We start from the raw sequence: 22,061 nt of genomic DNA on the forward strand, positions 1-22,061 counted from the left end.
GGTCAACTAATGAATTACGAAATCTAGATTATAGCTTGATAAAAGATATGAAAACACCTTTAGAATTGTTTTTTATACTCTAAAGACTGCTAAAAAAAACCCAAGAATCAATACATTCTGATGAATATAAGCGGCAAAGTTATTATTATTATTTTGTGTCAATTTTTATTGATATTTCTGCCATTTTTGCAAGAGTTATATCCCTTTACAATGCAAATCTCCATAGGAATTTTATATGGTGATTTTTTTAGTCTTCCTCCAGTAAGATTTTATGAGACTTTGTTCTGTGCATATTTGGGGTATAATGCTAAAGATTAAACCTTAAAAATCTTCTGTTGCAATTACTTTCAGGTTAGGGTCAAATTTATGCTAGATTGACTGGACTAAAATAGCCTTTTTTTAGTTATGTGTATATGCACCCCCTAATGTGGTTAGATATTTGTTATTTAAGCTTCCTCTAATGAATAAATTTTACAAGATATATTTGTTTATATGGCAGACATAATAATGACAGTCAAAATTTGGTGGTCATATACAAAAGAAATATTAAGTGCATTTCAAATATTAAATTCCTGCATATCTGTATCTTTCCTCTATCAATTTTCTTCTTAAATGACCTGAAAATAAAATTATTGTTTCATGGCTATTATAACATTTTTAATAAATAAAATGCAAAACAACCTGTTAGTGCTAAAATTGAGTTTTTCAATTTGAATTATCAATCTATTTTAAGGTCAAGGAACAGTAAATGGGCTATAGCACCACTGTCCCAGATTAGGGGAGGGATTGGATCCCTCTAACATGTTTCACCCCTCCACATTCTCTATATATGTGCCTGTCCCAAGTCAGGAACCTGTAATTCAGTGGATTTCATTTGTTTATGTGTTACATATTTGTTTTTTGTTCATTTTTTGTACATAAATTAGGCCGTTAGTTTTCTCGTTTGAATTGTTTTACATTGTCATTTTGGGGCCTTTTATAGCTGATTATGTGGTATGTGCTTTGCTCATTGTTGAAGGCCATACACTGACCTGTAGTTGTTAATTTCTGTGTCATTTTGGTCTCTTGCGGAGAGTTGTTTCATTGGCAATCATTATAACCACATCTTCTTTTTTTATGTTGCAGATTTTGATTGTACAAACGAAGTCCGTGACCTTATATTTATTTTGCAACATCAAAACGGAAATTTATGTACCAACAACATATAGTTTTAAAAAAAAAACTATGGAGAAGAATCAGAGATTTGATGAATTTTAAGCCAGATTTTGGAAGGTTTTTGCCGATTTTTAAGGGCTTTCTATACAAATGTTCACTCATTTGAAAGATTTCAATCAGTAATATTTCAAATGATAAATAAGATAAATGCATTACTTGTTAGGTTTTCACAAGTTCATAGAGCCAGAGTTGTATATATGCAAAATTTGACTGAAATCTGTGACATAGCCCATTTACTGTAACTTGACCTTAATAAAGATCACATCTCTCCTCTGACTATAGAATCCATCTGCAATAGATAGTTAAATTTGCAAAAACTTATCTATGAAGAGTATATAAAAATAATGTTAGCTACAGATGGTAAAATGTAAAAATCAGAATGAAAATGGGGATTTTTTGTGAAGAGACAACAACCCGACCAAAGAGCAGAAAGCAGCCAAAGGCCACCAATGGGTCTTCAATACAACAAGAAAATCCCGCGCCCTGAAGCCTGCTTTTAATAGCTGGTCCCTAAACAAAAATATGTACTAGTTCAGTGATGATGGATGTCATACTAAACTCTACATTTGTTTTCGTTTCAATAATGAAATTTCATGTCATATCCAGAAAGAGCAGGTAGGCATTTCAATGTGTGGTTTATCATTAACATCTACATCATTAGGTCTCTGGTGGAGAATTGTCTCATTGGCAAACTTAACACCACATCTTTTCTTTTTTATACGTTTGTATGTAACATACACATAGAACAAGGGTAAAACCTGGATTGGAGTAATATAGACTATATCACAGATTTTTTTGTGTTTATCAACTTGAAATAGATATTTTTTTATATTAAAACATTAAGGGCTGCTCCAGAAAAAACTTTATTCCCCAAGAAAACATTAAGGACAGTTCCAGAAAATACTATGTTCCCCAGGGAAGGTAATTAATTTTTTTTTATGTGGGTGGTTGTATTATGCATTATACTTTCATATATTAAATAAAAACTTTAATATGTATGAGATATCATTACATTCTAGATTATATTACAATTTCAAAATATATGTGATAATTAAAATTTTATGCTTTAACAAAATTAAAAACAAAGGTCAAATGTTAAAAATAGTGTTGTCTCGTACCAGTAGTAATCTAAAAAATCTGTAAAATTTAACAATTTTTTGATTGCTGTAGTTAATTTAGTATAATACGAAAAAATATTTTGTTTTATTTTGTGAACAAGAATATTGTCAACGTAAGAAAACTTTCTTTTAAAGGGATAACACATATTATATGCGATGCAACAAAAACACACCAGACCACACGATATTTTTTACTTTGATTGATATTTAAATTCATGGTTTCCCTATACCTATGAAATCAACAAAGAAACTAAAAAAATGTGAGGTTGTCAGGTGTAGGGCCTGTCTTGCATAAGTTAGTGATTCACATAAACACATACCTAATTCTGTCCCAAACATAGAGAAACATTTAATAGTTTCAGGTTTCATAAATTTTGACACCAGAAACTAGACCATTTTTTATATTTAAATTTTCTCTACATCTATACAGGTGTCATATGTGAAGCAGGGACCTGCCTACCCTTCTAGATCACCTCCAGTTTGTAATAGGGTCGGTCTTTAGTGTAACATGTTTTACACAATTGGTTGTCTGTTGGTCTTTTAAAAATTTTTTTCTATGGTAAGCTTCTCTTCTATTATAGCTTTTGTTATAATAAGGGGGCTAGTGGGTCTAAATCATTTTTTTTTAAATATAGGATTTCGCTTTTCTTTCCCATAAATAAACTTTATCCTATTCTTAAAAGAAAAATTAAACAAAAAATATGGGGTCACCGTTCATTTGAGCTCACAATCGTCATTTGAAAGAAGAACGTATTTCTGTTAATTTAAGTACTTTTTTTCTGTTGAACTAATAGGAGAAAAAAAAGTAAAATCAAAATAAAAAAAGAACTAAATTACTGAAATTGCTTAAATTTTTCAATAGTTTAGTTTAAGTACAGTTCATTTGAAAACAATAATAAAAAAATATAGGTCACCGGTGGATGAGATAAAAAAGTTATTTCAATTTTTATGCAAAAAATGGCATTTTTTTCACCAAAGGATGATAATTTGGAGCATTTTCAATGATATAAACATTTTAAAAAGTCTTCTGGGGCCAAAACGAATTGTTTTTTTGGTTGATTTTTAACCATATCATAAAGTAACACTAAGTGTAATAAATAAAATTTGAAATGAAAAAGCAAATGTTTCAATTTTTGCTGATTTTTTTCTTAAGCCACCTTAAGGTGGTACCCAACACTTTCACTAAAATTAATTTGGCTCGTTCAATTTTCATAAAATTTTGACAATGTATTTACTTTGACCCTTCAACAAAAACATAAAAATTTCAAAAATTTTGAACCAACCGTTTTGTTAGGAAAATTACACTGGTTATATAGCAGTTTGACAAACACCAATTTTAATCATTGAGAATCTTAATTATTCCCTTTACAACACAACGTAATTAAAACATTAGCTGACCTTACAGAGTTATCTCCCTGTAGTGTTAGGTACCACCTTAAGGGGAAAATGCAATAAAAAAAACAAAAACAAATGGTTAAAATCTATTTTTATGTTCAATATCTCCTAAATACTTCTGCAATTTCCATAATTTCTCTATCTATAGCATTTTTAAGACAATAAAAAAACTTGAATTTGCCCTTCTGTACTATTTAACAACCATGCATGGCAATTATGATGGTTGGCATGTCAGGTCCTGGGACTAGATACCCTACTGATGGTTGTGGACAAGCTTGGTTATATTTGGCTCAGTAGTTTCAGATAAGATTTTTGTAAAAGTTAACAGACAATTACGACGGACTTCAAGTGATGAGAAATACTCCCTTGACCCTTTGGGTCAGATGAGCTAAAAATGGCACGAATTGATACATCTATCAGCCAACACAAATAGCCAATGAAAACATTTGTATGAATTAAACACGTTACTATAGATATTACCATTTGAAGAAAATCCAAGCAACACTGCCAGTCTTTAATGCATGTTTTGCTTGTCTAAATTTTCACCTAAAAATAACAAAGAAACAATAACATGATAGCAAATTAATTAAGTTGATAAAGAAAGAGAAAAATAAAAAGTAATAAATGTGTATTTTTTTAATTAATTCAGTCAGTTTCCAATGGGAAAATCTATGCAAGAATGTAAGCCAAAGGGAGATTTTTTGTTACATATTGTTAATATTTCTTGGTTAAGTGCTCACAAGTTATCTCAAATTAGAATATTTAATATGTGCCTGTCCCAAATCTGGAACCAGGAGCCTGAAATTGAGTGGTTGGTTTCCATTAAAATTGTTTTCAATTTATTTGGTCCTAAATCTAGCCATTATTTTTTCTGATTTGGCTCTTTTATACTCATGGTTGAAGGCATTACTTATTTTCCCTTCTACCCAAAATCAATTGTGACTAGTTGTCACATTGGTAATCATACCACATCTCCATCTTTTCAAACCTCTTTAGAAGCTCCTGTACATGTATGAAGTCTGCCTCATATGAAAAAAAGAACAAATATGAGTACGTCAAATGTATATGTTGATCATATGTTGTTTTCCGAGCACAGAAATTTAGAAACGATCCAGGTAAAATTATTGATCCTTTAAATAAACTTATTTGAAACAGTTACCAAATCAACACTGTAATTAGGTCTTTAAATTTTGTTTTTATTGGTATAATATTGATTTTTTATTATTTAATTAAAATCGAACTTAATATTATAGTTATATACATATGAACATTTATGGATCTTACAATCTGTCAATACCTGTATCTTGGCATTGCACAAGTTCATGTTTTTTCTCTGAATTACTTTATGACACCTGTTTACTAAATCCAGTAGATGGTGCATTTGTATTGATTGACAAATCAGTCTTAGATGCAGGATTCTTTTTATAAGTTGTTATTGGCTTTGAACTAGCTGTCAGTAACTGTGAATATTTGTTTTTCGTTCATTTTTTTGTACATTAATTAGGCTGTTTTTTTTTCTATTTTTATGTTGGGATGTACCAGTACCCATACATGTCAATTTTCTGTTTTTTGTTAGATGTATTTCTATTTGTATCCTTGAGCTGAGTTAAAAAAAATTCAACTGATTTTCATAGTTTGTTGTTATGTTGTATTGTTACACCACTTTTCCAGGTTAGGGGAAGGGTTAGTGCCTTCAAACTAGTTTAACCCTTCACAATCGTATGTGCCTGTCACAAGTCAGGAGCCTGTAGTAGATTTTTGTTGCTGTGACTGTGTTACATATCATTTTTTACATAAATTAAGCCATTACTTTTCTCGTTTGAATTGTTTTACATTTTTTGTTTTGAGGCTTTTTATAGCTGACTATGTGGTGTTGGTTTTGTTCTTTGTTGAAGGCTTACGGTGACATATAGTGGTTAATTCTGTGTCATTTAAAGCCCAACAATATTTTAAAAATTTTGCTTAATATCTTTATTTCAAATTATTTAAATAATTTCTGTACAGTTGTAAGACATAATAGTGTCCATGTGGACAATTTTTCATAGAATTTTGGTATTAAATAATGTCCATTGCCATGAAATATTGTCCCTCAACTGGACAGAATTTTACTGCAAAAGTTATGAAAAAGTGTTCACCTACAGGACAAGTTCTCATAGTAGTCACTATTAAATTGTGTCCTCCAAGGGAAGTAATACAAAGGCCATTAAAAAGTTTTATTACACTTGAATATTAATAAAAATCTGAAGGATTGATTAGAAATTGATTAATATAAATATGTAAACAAAAAATTAAGGATGGAAGTAAATAGAGAGAAATTAAAGTTTTAAGAAATACCCAGCTAATGATAAGAACAAAAAGGAAGAAGAGTGTTAAGTATAAAATCAAATGTGAAGAACTATACTATATTTATTATGAGAAGAAGGCAATAGAAAATATAGAATTTTGGTATTAGACACTGTCCATTTGCCATGGAATGTTGTCCCGTACGTATACAGCATTTTACAGCAACAGTTATGAAATGCCTACAGGACAATTTTTTGTAGTTATTGTTATTTAATTGTGTCCTTCAAGGAAAATAATACTGAACAGCATCTGTCACTTTTTTATTTCAATTTAAATCATCACACATGTATATATATATTAAAAGTATAAATAGGAAGATAAGGAAGATATGAGTGTCAATGAGACAACTCTCTGTCAAGGTAACACTGTATTAAAGTTAAAATATGTCCAGTAATAACAAGGCAATGGACATCATTTAATATTTTGATCATATCAAAACAAGAATGTGTCCTCAGTACACGAATGCCCCACTCGCACTATTATTTTCCATGTTCAGTGGACCGTGAAATTGGGGTAAAAACTTTAATTTGGCATTAAAATTAGAAAGATCATATCAAAGGGAACATGTGTACTAAGTTTGAAGTCGATTGGACTTCAACTTCATCAAAAACTACCTTGACCAAAAACTTTAACCTGGAGCGGGACAGACGGACGAACGGACAGACGGACGGACGAACGGACGCACAGACCAGAAAACATAATGCCCCTCTACTATCGTAGGTGGGGCATAAAAATGTCTGATGGATATAATGTCCTGAAAAAAAGTGTCCACCTGTACAGAATTATAGTATTAAATAATGTTCATGTTCATAGACACTTTTTCATACCCAAGGACATTTTTTCATAGAAAATTGTGTCCAGGACACATCTAAATAAGTAAATATTGTCCATGTATTTACTATGAAATAATGTCCTCTGGACATCATTTCATAGGGGACATTATAACATCCTACACAGTATGTGGTTTACCCTAAAACATCTTCTCATATGTGAACTGTTGGTGTCCTATTGTTATTCTTTGTCAAATTAATCATACAGTGTCATGAAGGTATCACTGCCGGATGGGATAGTATCTTGCTCTTTACTCCATCAAAAACTTTAAGGGCATCTGTACCTAAAAAATAAACATTCATTCATGTATGTGAATAGTTATCTAACTTTCAATAGTTAAGAGGGATTTTTTTCCCAAACCATTACAATATTATCTTTGAAAAAAGCAGTACTAGTACACAATGTACTACTGGAATTTTTTCAGAAACAATCTGTCAACATCTTATTGTGTTTATACGTATATCTCAACTTGTTCGATTTGCTCCTGTATGTATTGTAACAATGTATTTGATTTTAATGAAAAAAAAATTAATCTCTGAATTATTGAAAATTATTACAAAGTTCTTGATATCACAAACAAGTCAAAACATTTTCAAAATGTTATCATCGTACAAGAACATCATTCGTAATTAAAGATCAACATGTAGACATCTTATACTTTCAGGTATTTCACATCCAATATTTTATGGCAATATTCTATACAAAGCACTGAACTTGAACAAGGAGGATCTGAATTAAGGTCATTTCCTGAAAATTTGGAAGCAAGCTAGAGTCCAGATGTAGGTTTTGTTTCCTGTTTGATTTTTTTTATGACCTGAACACCTTTCTTTAATTTCCTTTTACCTCTTTCATATGTAACATGGGCAATAAGGTCTGCCTCTTTTCCTAAACAAAGGCATTTTATCTATAAAAAAAAAAGACATACATTCATCATGCTTTATAGACAGTCCTCAGTAGGGAAAAAGCTATTGAAAATGACATGTAGCAATATTTTTTTTGCAATTCTGGGTCTTGATAATTTATGCATAGCACACCGTGAATTAATTGGCCCACAGTGACACAGTCACATCGAACGTTTATAAAGATAAAACATGGTCCATTGAATTGGAAATGTGCAAATTAAAAGCGGATGCTTATAAAACACTAATAAAATGACAGATTCTAATGAATATATAATACATACTTGTAATTAATGAACAAGAGGCTCTCAACTGTAATTTTTTGCTTAAATCTTCATCAATTATTATTTTTGCTTTTCAAATTAAAAATGCATTTTACCCCTTAGTTTCCTTTTAGCCATAGGGCTGTTTTTTATATGCTAGGAAATAGAACACAAAATTTATACTAGATACTCTAAAGCTCATTCAGCCTAAGTTTGGCGGATTTTAATTCAGCAATTTCAAAGGAGAAGATTTTTTAATATTTAAGAGAACAAATTGTAAATAATAATATTGAGAATGGAATGAAAAAGGCAATTACTCCTTAAGGGTAAATTGAACATTTAGTTCAGAAGACTTATTTGCAGATCTTACTTTGCTTAACATATTTGCTGTTTACAGTTTAATATCTTTATCTATAATAATATTCAAGATAATTGAAAACTGCAAATTTTCCTTAAATGATCAATTCAGGGGCAATAACCTAAAAATCAGTTACCCTGATGATAATTTCAGGGCGGGTAGACCTTGACCTAATGAATTACACTTTAACTCCTTCTCTGATTTGCTCTAAATGCTTTAGTTTTTGAAATAATTAATTATTTAGCCAAAAACTGCATTCTACCCTATATTCTATTTTTAGCCCTGGTGGACATGTTTTTTTCGGGAAAACAGAAAATAAAACATAAACTTTATTGGAGATACCCTAATTATAATTCACCTCAAGTTAGGTTGAAATTTGTTCAGTAATTTCAGCTGAATATTAAGATTATTTAAAGTTAGCAAACTTATTCTAAAAGAATTGGTATTAATATTGATTTTGTTATCAGTAAACTATAGAAAACTAAATATTATTGTTATATATAATATACATATATGCAAATTCATGGATCTACAATCTGTTGATACCTTATCTTAGCATTGCACAAGGTCATGTTTTTCTCCGACTGTTTATGACGTGACATCGTCTTTACACTAAATCCATGTGATGTTGGATGTGTAATGATTGATAATTTAGTCTTAGATGCATGATTTTTTTTTATTAATTGTTAATGGCTTTGAACTAGCTGTCAGTAACCGTGAGTACTCTCAGATCTGTACTTATGGTCTTTTTGTTGTTGGGATGTATAAGTGCCCAGCCACTTTCACTCTGTTTTTGTTAGATATATTTCTATTTGTATCCATCTGATGAGTTAAGCCTTTTTCAACTGATTTTTATAGTTCGATTCAATGTTGTACTATTACACCACTGTCCTATGTTAGGGAGGGTTGGGATCTCGCTAACATGTTTAACCCTGTCACATCATGTATGTATGTGCCTGTCCCATGTTAGGGAGGGTTGGGATCTCGCTAACATGTTTAACCCTGTCACATCATGTATGTATGTGCCTGTCCCATGTCAGGAGCCTGCAATTCAGTGGTTCTTGTTTGTTGTTGTGTTACATATTTGTTTTTCTTTCATTTACTTGTAAATTAATAAGGCCGTTAGTTTTCTCGTTTGAATTGTTTTACATTTGACATTTCTGGGCCTTTTAAAGCTGACTATGCAGTATGGGGTTTGCTCATTGTTGAAGGCTTTATGGTGACCTATAGTTGTTTATTTCTGTGTCATTTGATCTTTTGTGAAGAGTTGTCACATTGGAAATTACACCACATCTTTAATTTTATATGATGAACAAATTGTGCAAAGTTGTCTTTAAAGGGCAATAACTCCTTAAGTGGTCAATTGACAATTTTGGTCTTTTAACTTTGCTAAACATTTTTGCTGTTTACAGTCTTTATCTATAATAATATTCAAGAAAATAACCAAAAACAGCAATTTTTCCAAAATTTACTATATACATGTAGTGGCAGCAACACAACAATTGGTTGTTCCATTCATCTGCAAATTTCAGGATTGATAAATCTTGACCTAATGAACAATTAAATTTTGATAACATATATTTGCTCTAAACGCTTCAGTTTTTGAAACATACATTTTAAGACAAAAACTGCATTTTTACCTATGTTATACAGTGGTGGATCCAGCCATTTTAAAAGGGGGGTTCCAAACCCAGGATAAAAGGGGGTTCCAGTTACATGTATATGTCCCCATTCAAATGCATTGATCGGCCCAAAAAAAAGGGGGGTTCCAACCCCCAGAACCCCCCCCCTGGATCCGCCAATGTTCTTTTTTTTTTTTTAAGCCATGGTGGCCATGTTTTTTTTTACAAAACACAAAATTAAACACTTAGGATCATTTAGAATAAGTTTGCCTGCAACTTGTTCAGTAGTTTCAGAGAAGAAGATTTTTGAAAGCTAACAAACAAAATGAACAAACTGTGTAAAATGGCTTTTAATTTTCTCGTGTCTTATCGGGGCCTTTTATAGCTGACTATGCGGTATGGGCTTTGCTCATTGTTGAAGGCCGTACGGTGACCTATAGTTGTTAATGTTTGTGTCATTTTGGTCTTTTGTGGATAGTTGTCTCATTGGCAATCATACCACATCTTCTTTTTTATATTTAAAGGCCAATAACTCCTTAAGGGATACATTCAATTTTGGTCATATTGACTTAATTGTAGATCTTACTTCGCTGAAATTTTTTGCTGTGAACAGTTAATCGTTATCTATAACATGTATAATAATATTCAAGAAAATAACCAATAACTGCAAATGTTCCCTAAAATTACTAATATAGTGGCAGCAACCCAACAATCAGTTGACGAGTTTGTCTGAAAATTTCAGGGCTGATAGATGTACAGCTAATAAACATTTTTACGCCATGTCAGATTTGCTCTAAATGCTTTAATTTTCAGATATAATCCCATTTTACCCCTATGTTCTATACATGTATCTAGCTTTGCCATCCATGTTTTTTTAGGAAAGGTGAGCTTAAAACTGAGAGAGACTATTTAGTAACTGTCTGTTTTATGGTAATATTTTAAACCCATGATTCATAAGTAGCAAAACAAGATTTTGGAGGGCCACCTACATCATGTACATTGTACAGTGATTTCCACTGTGAATAGGCTGGGACAATGTGACCTGATTGCCTGCGGACTATATATAACACAGCTTGTAGACTTCCTCTAGTAATGGAGTTCTGGTATTATATACTCAGTTGTGTAGCCTACATTTTGTAAATTACCCTTATTAACAATACAATCTTAAAAGATATCATGAATATACATATGTACCAGTGGTGGATCCAGAGGGAGGGTTCAGGAGGTTGGAACCCCCCCCCCCCCTTTTTTTTTTTAAGATCAATGCATTTGAATTGGGGACGTATATTTGTACAATGCTTAAAATTGGTTAATTAATAACCCTAAACTTCTTTCAACAACATGCATGACAGCTGACAGATCCAATGCCATACAATAAAACATAATCATGTCTCTCTACAATCTTAAGTTTAAGAGTACACCATTTGTAAAGTCAGTAACGAGAATCATTACCCATTTCCGAAGGGCAGCGGGCTCTCTCTTATTAGCCTATTGGTCCACAAAAAAATACACAGAACGGAATAAAAAAAATTCTTGCACGTTGCTCTTTTTACCGATTTCACGAAACTATTTACCCACTATGCAGACTAAACAATCTCGATCATCAAGGTGTTATTTTCGACTGAATTCTAATTTATAGTATAATTTACAACTATATTCACTATTTATCTGTTTCTCCCTGTCAAATACTGCCATTATTGGTCTTCGTGATAATGGCGACAGCTTGCTCATATAAAACCATATAAAAGTTAAAACGGATGCGGTAACGTCTTACAGTTATGCTGATGAAGTACGGATTATGATACTTATTATTGCTTCTATAAGACATTTGTTAGACCGTATGGTCCCACGGTCTTAATTTGTTAGTTATATAAGAAGGCTAAAAAACCTAATAAATTTCTTATATTATAAGCTAAAAGGTATAGGATTGGGTGAATCATGTTTGCCTGATTATCGATATTTATGATAATTAAGGTCTTTCCAATACGTGAGGAGATTAGATTCCTGAAATTGTTTATCATGTTTTTCTTTCTTTTTCTTTTCTTCAAAATTTATCATGATCATATATGGACCATTACTATACCTCATCATGAAGTGTTTTACCATAGACTGACCCTGTGTATGATTTCAGCATCCCCTTTATAATTAATATCTCCCTTTTATTCATTTTTTGTTCGACATCCTCCCCCCCCCCCCCCTTTCCTCCTTGTTTTTGAAGATATCATGAACCTATTTGGAAAATGAGTAGATCTCATTATGATGTATTACCATATTAGGCTGCATATGTTTTCTTTCAGACCGTTTGAGAGTTACATCCCTAAAGAAACAATTTCTTATTTGCGTTTTTCGTAAAAAGTATTTGACATCGAATCGATTTGGAAATGGCATTATATACAAGAACAGATAAGTAGTCGTCCTAATTAATCCAGTTGTAAAATTAAAAACCATAAATCATATTAACAAATGGAACTGATCGTATGTGTAATTTATATCTCTGCTGTTATGATAAACTACTATTCTTTGTGTCTTTTTTCTAGGTCAACAATAATGATATAACATACTTTCTACGTGTTCTGATTTCAATTTTGTATATTTATACCTCCCATTTAGTCTTGGCACTTGTCTCTGATAGTCCAAAGGTCGAAATCTTGTATAAACGCACTTGCTAAATGTTAACTTAAATAGAATTCAATATTCTCCGTAATGATACCAAACAAATGTAGAAAATATGAATACGTGTAACAACTTTCTTTGCTTTGTCTAATCCATGATAGCTCAATTTTACAATAGAGCACAATTCATGTTTATAAATATTAAAGTTTAAAATGCAGGTACTCGTCGTGTATTTCATTTTTTTTTTTTTTTTTTTTTGTATCCCATCTCTTGTCTCTGTTTTTAAGTCACACATTCTTGTATGACCTGTTTTACATGTTTTGTTAATCTAGAAAGTCCATTTTAATTTTAAATTCGATTTCGATGATTTTTTTCCTTTTGTATTCCAAGTGCAACTCCATGTCGTAATTGCTATTTGAGATGAAAGGTTAAAGGGGTCAAAGGGAAGTGACATTCAAAATGGTGTCTCTCTCAGAAAGGTCATCATTGTTTGTTAAAATTAATTATGAAAAATCCTGTCTGTCTTAAACAAACCAATTTGGTATTAGTCTTTTTAATGGTTTCCTGATTATAAAAGATCATAATAGGGATAATTCTTCGAATCAATTCTCCGTTTGAATGTATTCAACACACTTTCTATTACTTTTAATGTTTCAGTTTTATTACAGAAAACTGTTGCAGTTTCATTTACAGCATACAAATTCATGTCTAAAGGAGGATTCTCAAATATTATGAAATTAAATTAAAATTTTAATGTTTTTTCCTTATCTTATTTTTTTATTAGTATGCATTTTCTTACTTTTTGTTGTTGGCTGATCATATCAGAATTAGTATCCATTTGTTGTAAGGATTTGTATAGTATAAATTGTACTTTAATTCAGTGGTTGTCGTTTGTATAGATGTGGTTCATAAGTGTTTCTCGTTTCTCGGTTTTTTTATGCTTACTAGGCCGTTGGTTTTACACTTGTCATTTTGGTGCCATTTATAGGTTCGGTGTGAATCTGTGTTGGAGGCCGTACGTACGTTGACCTATAACGGTTTACTTTTTAACAAATTGTGACTTGGATGGAGAGTTGTCTCATTTGCACTCATGCCACATCTTCTTATGTATATGCATAGATTCAATTTATGACCCTGGTTTTAGGACTGTACTTTTTTCATTTATCTTCCTTTGTATATAAATATGCAACAACAAAAAACAACATTGTTTGTTATTGATATGAACCCCTTTTAACAATGAACAACTTGTATACTGTAACAAATGTTTTGTAGTGTGATTTTGTTTAAACCATTTAATCATTATGGATGTCTTTATTTAGATGTTCAGTATACATACATGTAGTACCATTATAAGACCCGCAAAAAAGTTATTTCGCCTCACATCTACGATTTCAGTTTCTTCCATGTTATATAAATGTTATATAAGATTGGTAAACCTAAATTCCATAATGATGTAATATATTGATCCTTATGTAATAGCTCTTACAATTGTTGTGGTTAGATATAATTGTGTTTAGAAATCTTGAATTGAAGTTGTCAACATATCAATGTTTTTATGTTTATAGTTTTTGTTTTTGTCTACAGAATGTTGTGCATCACTGGTGCACTACTTTTTAAATTAGTTGATTGCAAACATTTCTGTCTTGTTTGATAGAAAAGAGGCAGACACAGATGATAGAGTGGTTCCTCTTCGTGGCTTCTGTTAATAATCACAACTTTTTAAAGGAGAGTTACCTTTCATTGCTTATGTATTTAAAACATGTATGATAAATGTGCGTTTTTTCTCCATTAAGGTCTACAGTTAGGAAAATTAATTAAAACTTGGAAAAACAGACATAGCTGTTACTAGTATTTGGATAGCTTACAACGTGGCACAATTACATTAAGGCTGATTGAGTTTATCAATAATTAAATGTGTTTTAAGACTAATAAATAATCCGAAATATTTAATAAAAATGCTATTTACCTGACACTTATCTCATGAATAAAGTACCAAGCGTTTTGCCATGTTTTGCAAAATGAATTTTGACTCCAGGAATAATACAGATTTCAATAGAAAAAAATGCCAACACTTTTCTCAATTAAAGCAAAGCGAAAATACAGTACATTTCTGCTGAAAAATGGATTCAGAGTCAAGTGCGATGTTTGAAGTTTCATTGAACTAGTACACATTTTGTTTAGGGGCCAGCTGAAGCATGCTTCCGGGTGCGGGATTTTCTCGCTGTGTAAGAGACCCATTGTTTGTTTTAGTCTGTTTTCTGCTCTTTAGTCGTGTTTGTGTCTCTTTGATACATTCACCATTTTCATTCTATTTTTTTAAATTAGAAAAAATGTACATAAAATGCTTATCGAAATAAGGAAGGACAAATGGCAAAGGGTTTAGATATCAACTTCTTTCTCCGTGGTTATAAAAATCAACACACACAAAAATTGTAACCCTTAAAAACGGTATTGGTCTTTCTCTACTGGTCCAAGTTTGTTTTACACTGCTTTATTTTATATGCTCTTGAAGGGCTATTCTTAATTGATTATACATCCTTGGATGCAATATCACAATCGGCTTACTTAATTAACAATAAGACCAGTGTATGTAAAGTGCGGATCCTAAAATATCATTTTCACTGTATATGTGAGAAATTTTTGATGTAGAATGATAAATAAACAGACGACTTTTTTGTTATTTTTGAAGAAAATGAAGAAAATTAGTTAAAAAGTATATGTTAAGAAACACATAATACTAATAAAACGAAGTAAGAGATGCGAACGGGTTTTTTTTTCGCGCCTAAATCCAAATAGCTGTGAAATATATACCAAAATAGGTGAATATTTAGGACATTTCACGAACAGATCGTGCAGGTCTTTTATAACTAACAGGTAAGATGTTGTTGCAGAAAAAATATTCATTTCAACACAATTATTAAAGTTGTATAACGTAGAATAGGTTTTGTCATTCAGTTTCTTCATATTGAACTGAATTCCACTATGATGCTTTCTTTATGCGAGTCATGTTTACTGTCGAATAATGATACTATTCTTTCATTTTCACTGTAGAGCGATTCATTAGTATTGTATATGCGGCGCATTTTCACTGTATGATATAATTTTTTTTTTATCTATTACAGCGTATTTTTTTAAGCATGTAAAGCAAGACTTTAGTTAGCGTGCTTGCTTTTGTTTTTTTTGTACAATCATTATCATAACACCCAATTTAATTCAAATATAATAATTATATAAATACAGGTTAAACTATGCCGATACATATTGTTTAAAGATGTCAATCTTATTTACAAAGTTTGTATAAACAATTATACAAACTAAGCAATCAAGTCAACCAAAGTTTTGCTTTACATGCATTAGGAAATTAGCTGTAAAGCCTTAATTTAGCCGACTTGCTCAAACAAAAGATAAAGTAAGAGATGGATTTGATAAAATTTAACTTACGGAGGAAAGTTTGGTTTTAAAACACTCTAAATAAATTCAATAGAAATAACATTTATTTCAAATGTATTCCATTTTAAAAATTTCTTATGAATCGTATAGGGATCTTTATCCTTGTTTTTTTTATCCATTTCCATATCCTTGGGTTTTTTTATCCATTTCCATGACACTTCACCACTAATTACGTACATCTTGGTAAAGATTGAATCGTTGGTTTTATGTTTTACACTGGGGCCCTTTATAACTTGCTGTTCCGTGTGAGCCAAGACTCCATGTTGAAGACCGTATTTTGACGTATAAAGGTATACTTTTATAAATTGTGACTCGTTTTGAGAGTCAATCTAATTAAAAACCGATCTCTCATCGCTCCTGTTTCTGATATGTCGCGTGGCCACGCGACATATCAGAAACAGGAGCGATGAGAGATCGGTTTTTAATTAGATTGTTTGAGAGTTGTCTCATTGTCACATATGACATCTTATCTATCTGTGGCTCAACCCGAAACGAGACGGGATAAAAAGGGATAAAAAACACACTTTTTAAATATATTTATAATGGGCTTAATATGAGTCAGAAAAGAGTAGAATAGTGGGTCGCGTTGGGGTATAAGCGTGACGCGGAATTGCCGATTTTTTTGTAAGCGTGACACGTGATAGTCAAATGATTGTGTCGTGAAAACGAGAAATAAAGTATAGCGGGACACGGAAAATTTAAAAAAAATGAGAACTGCATAGTATAAGCAGGATACGGGAATCTGATAAAGCAGTAAGCGGGATCAGGGATCAGACCCCCCCCCCCCCCCAATGAGACCCCAGAATAAGATATTTTTTTTTATCCTCATCCTATTGTTACAGTCATGCCTTCAATAACAAATGTATCCCAAGCATGCATTTTTATAGACAAAAGACCTTATGGATATTTGGGGTTCTTTGACATGCTGAATTTAACCTTGTATCCAGTTTGGGGATTTTTACCAAGTTACTGAAATAGCCTTCATAGAGGTCCAAAGGGTCTAAGATCATCAAACATGAATTGTAGCATGCATGTTGTGTACAATTACCAAAATGTGCATTGTTTCATTTTGACCTTTGTGGTAGTATCCACTCGCGGATCTAGAAATTTTTATAAGTAGGGGTCCAATGACTACCTAAGAGGGGGCCCGCTCCAGTGATTCCATATAAAAGTAACCAAATGTTTTCCCAAAAAGGGGGCAACCCCCTGTCCCCCTAAATCCTCCCCTGGCTCGAGCTGTTCATTACGGATAATTCTTTTTTGTATCAAGGGTGCTCTACTTCACGTACAAATGCAAACAAAAAAGTTCGCCCACACCTTACATTTCATATGTTTTAATGACTGTGGATAATTTATGTCACATACCGTTTCACCTTATACAGTTAAAATCATGCAAGCAACAATCGAGTCAAGAATATTTGTTCTACCAAAACTGTATTTTCAGAATATGGAAATTGAAGCAGTTGAGGGTACAACTTGGGAAAGTTAATCTTTTATAAGCTTTTCTGTCACCATTGCGTTTCAAGATGCATATTTCTCTGTTCGCAAGTGTATTTATTGCGTGGAAGATAACGTCCTCAAATGTACTCGTCTCTATTTTACACAGACTGCACTTAAACTCCGCAATATCAATCTTTGACTTAAAAAAAATACAGAAATATCTTTTAATTTTTATTTTTAAATCAAGGAAAAACGTAATTTGAAGAATACAATATGACATTTTGAGAAGCGTTTGTGTTACAAGTTTGAAAAGCTATATATTTGATAAAGAATGAATGAGGAGTTTGTATTTCAATTTGAAAATACATTTATCATAAATTCTAAAGTCATCAACTAAGTTTTTTCATTTGTTTCAAGTGCATTTATCACATAATTCTACAATAAAAATTCCCCGCCTCTTCGAAAATTCCACATCAGAAATGACTGCACTAACAGTGATAATTCATCGCATCTATAGTTAAAATGGATCGCTTTCAAAAATCGATATGCTATATTATGTTGCTTTTATAACACTTATTTGAACTTTAATGCTATGTTTGTACATAATAAAGACATATCAAAATGAAAATATGTAAACACTTTCCTTCAAATCAATTAATTTGGTATTTTCAAAACGTAAACAAATACAGTTTTCCCATGATCCTTTATTCTACAATAGACATACCCGCACATGACAGTGAAAATGAACTAGCTGGATTCGCACTTTATATACACTGTAAGACGGCAACCTTTTTAAAAAGCAGTTTCTTTTTATTTTAAAGTGAGTACATTCTAAAAGTGCAAATGTAGATTAACCTCATAGTTTTCCCTTTATTAAACCAGAGGCTCCCAGACGTAGCTTTATACGATCGCAGAGGTTGAACCCTGGACAGTTAAAGCAAGTATAGACACAACATTCAAGCTGGATACAGCTCTTAATTTGGATTGTGATTGAATAGTTGACACCGCATAGGTTTCTGACTCAGAATGAATGTGGTCTTATGAACAAAAAAAAATCTTTTGCTTTGAGCAATTCATTTTGCTTTTGAATAGTAATCCCCTAAAAAAAAAAATTGAAGAAGTTTTCTTTTAAATTTCTGAAATCTGAAATGAGAAAAATTGTACCCGCTCCCTCCAATTTTTTTTCTCACCTCCCCCTTTCCTGTATTAAATTCAATTGAAATTTGCAACATTTACTACTCATTTCAATACATCATAAAATATTAAAATATAAAATGTCATACTGCATGATTAAAATCAATATTAATTAACTTCTAAATTTTTTTTACAGCTTATCATCTCAAGACAATCATTTCTTAATACATAATTTTTAAGCAGGGTAAGGGAAATATTCAAACATATATATATTTCTTTAAATGGAATTGGATTACCTCCCTTGCACTTCTTTTAAATTGTCTTTTAACCAGAAAAACCCCTGTTTCCCCCTTTTTTTGTCACTATTTGCTAATTGGTTTGTGTCATAACTCTTCATAACCATACCTTTGTAGAATGGAAACTTAAACACAAGTTATTGACCCGAAACTACAAAAATGCTTATTTGAGCCCCTTTTTTGTCCCCCATTTATTGAAACCTCCCTTTGGGCAAGAACCCAAAACTCAATTCCAGCCTTTCCTTTGTAGTATAATTTCAGAGAGATCCATACACTTTAACACAAGTTATGGTCTGTAAACTAGAAAAATGCTTCTTTTTGGTCCCCCTATTGTTACATGTTCAGGGAAATTAACGCCAATCTCAATCCCAGCCGTCCCTTCTTTGTTATATGGAACCTTGTGGTACAATGTCAGAGGAACCATACAGTTACACACAAGTTATTATCCTGAAACTAGATAAGTGCTTGTTTTTTACCCCTTTTTGGCCCTTAATTCCTAGACTGTTTGCCCCATAACCCTTAAAATAAATCACAACCTTCTCCTTCTACCTTAAACATTGTAATACAATTTCAGAGCAATTGAAATACTTATACACAACTAATTTTCCTGAAAGTAGATTAATGCTTGTTTTGTGTCCCTTTATGCCCCTCATGCCTAAACCTTTGGGACCATAACCCCCAAAATCAATCCAAACCTTACTTTTCCTTTTGTGGTTATAAACATTGTTTTAAATTTTATTGATTTCTATTTACTTATACTAAAGTTATTATCCGGAAAACATCTGTCTTCGGACGACGCTGACAACAATGACGGCTACGCCGACGCCGACGACGTAATACCAATATACGATCACAAATTTAAAGAGGGTACTCAATTAGAACTAGTGTTTTAGGCCCTCAAACAAAATACATGCACACAGTTAACATTCATACATTAAAATACAATATATATATTACTAGTAGAAACAAAATTCAATCATTCAAATTTACAGAAAGTCACAGGACAAAAATTCACAGACTAGAGTCATGGACAAAAAGTCACAGAACAAAAAGTCACGAACAAAAAGTCACGAACAAAAAGTCACAGGACAAAAAGTTCAATTCATTTTTCTGATTATTTTTTATGAATAAGAAAACGCTTATTTTTACGGAAGCGAATTAGCGCCACACATTTTTTTTTTCTTCCTATGTATGCGTTATAACGCAAAAACATTTGCGTTATAATGCAAACATTTGCGATACAACGCAAACCTATAACGCAAATATCTTGATTTCAATTATTCATTAAGTTTTGTATATATGTCCGTCTGTCATTCATTTCGGATGTGATTTACTAGTAGAAAAAAAAAGAAACATACATACAAGGCCAAATCATTATGATAAATATGCATAGGAATAATGGAATACTTGAAGTGAAATTATACATAAATTAATACTGATTTGTGAATCAGAAAAGTATATAATTTAACAAGAAAATAGGTATAAAATTGAGAATGGAAATAGGGAATGTGCCAAAGAGACAACAACCCGACCATAGAGCAGACAACAGTAGAAGGTCACCAACAGGTCTTCAATGCAACGAGAAATTCAATAGACAAAATGATCTTTCTGCTTTAAAATGAATTATTAATAAGGAAACATTTTTTTGAAAATCTCAGAATATGATCAAGATTCTTTGTTAGAAAGTCATTGAATTTTCATTTCAATATAATGAAGTATTTTTATGATGCTTGGGTAGCAATTTGAATAGAGAGAACATAGTTTTATTAATAAAACATCTTCATTCTATACATTTATTGCCAAAGGGTAGCTTGTTTGAATCTAACCTACTTTACACAATTCTCAAACGAGAGCTTACTTTAGAAGTATATCTATATTCGGTTATGGCTATATTAGCAGGGTTGATTTTTTTCTTCGGTATAACCTCAATTTACTCAATTTTCTTTGTAATATATATATAATAGTAGTAACATGGATATCGTTTTTTTTTGGGGGGGGGGGGGGCCTTTATAGTTTGTTGTTCAGTGTGAGCCAATGCTCCGTGTTGAAGACCGTACTTTGGCCTATTGTGGTTTACTTTTACGAATAGTGACTTAGATGGAGAGTTTTCTTATTGGCACTCATACCACATCTTCTTATATTATTTTGCTCATAATTAGTCAATGATATGATTTAATTATTCAAGCATTTTACTTTGCAATGACTACAAAGGTAATTATTTTAATATATACAGCCTACTCCATTAATAGCTACTGATTCCTTTGAATTTTAAATAAGAAAGATAAAACAAATTCGTGCGTTATATTACGCATATGTTTGCGTTATAACGCAAATGTTTGCATTATAACTCAAAGGTTTATAACGCAAACATAGAAAGAACAAAAAAAATGTGTGGCGCTAATACACTTCCGTATATTTTAACAAAAACAATTTTGTATTTTTCTTGGAACTATTTTATATAAACCACTTTTGTAAACAAAAATTATCAAAAAAAATACCAATGATGATCATATAATTGTTAAAAAAACCAACGTCAAAGTTGCTTGGCACTTAAATGGCTTCATGGTGCCAATATATAAGAAATATATCCCTAGCATGGTTAAAATTAAATAAATCTTTATTTTTCAAGAATGATGACACATTACCTAAACTTTATTATGAATATATGTATTAAAATGTAAATATTTCAAGATATTTCTCTTACTAGAACACACCTGTGATCTCGCGGGTCCGTGACTGAATTAAAGTAATATAACTATGCGTATTATCTGATAGAGCCATGCCGATTATAAGATGCACAATTTTCTCTGATTTCCAAATCTTTCTGTTTGAACCCGTCGACCTGGAACTTATCAATTTTTGGTAATATTAATTATTTGAAAACAAAAGGGCCTGGAATGGAGTATTTTTTAATCAACACCTATATTAGCTATATATGAAGTTGAATCCTTTGATTTGTCGTTTTTACCCCATGACGGCTGACAAATTGGAACTCGTTTTTTTTTAGTACAATTGACAACAAATTATTTGTGACTTTTTGTCCGTTTACCAATAATTCAGTATACTCAGTTTATAATAAAAATT

At 31.6% G+C, this 22,061-nt stretch overlaps 1 long non-coding RNA gene across 2 annotated transcripts; it reads right to left on the reverse strand.

Annotated features, from left to right (window-relative positions):
* Positions 1-268: 268 nt before the first annotated feature.
* LOC139508236 (uncharacterized) lies at positions 269-11,805 on the reverse strand. Of its 2 annotated transcripts, XR_011661136.1 has the most exons (6): positions 11,619-11,805; positions 7,746-7,806; positions 7,041-7,185; positions 4,209-4,274; positions 1,372-1,504; positions 269-617 (listed from the first exon to the last, which is right to left on the reverse strand). It is a non-coding gene; the product is annotated as an uncharacterized lncRNA (long non-coding RNA). The 2 variants fall into 2 exon arrangements; XR_011661138.1 differs by lacking the exon at positions 1,372-1,504.
* Between the last annotated feature and the right edge of the window lie 10,256 nt (positions 11,806-22,061).

The sequence above is a fragment of the Mytilus edulis genome, unplaced genomic scaffold (assembly GCF_963676685.1).
Source record: "Mytilus edulis unplaced genomic scaffold, xbMytEdul2.2 SCAFFOLD_199, whole genome shotgun sequence".
Lineage (NCBI taxonomy): Eukaryota > Metazoa > Mollusca > Bivalvia > Mytilida > Mytilidae > Mytilus > Mytilus edulis.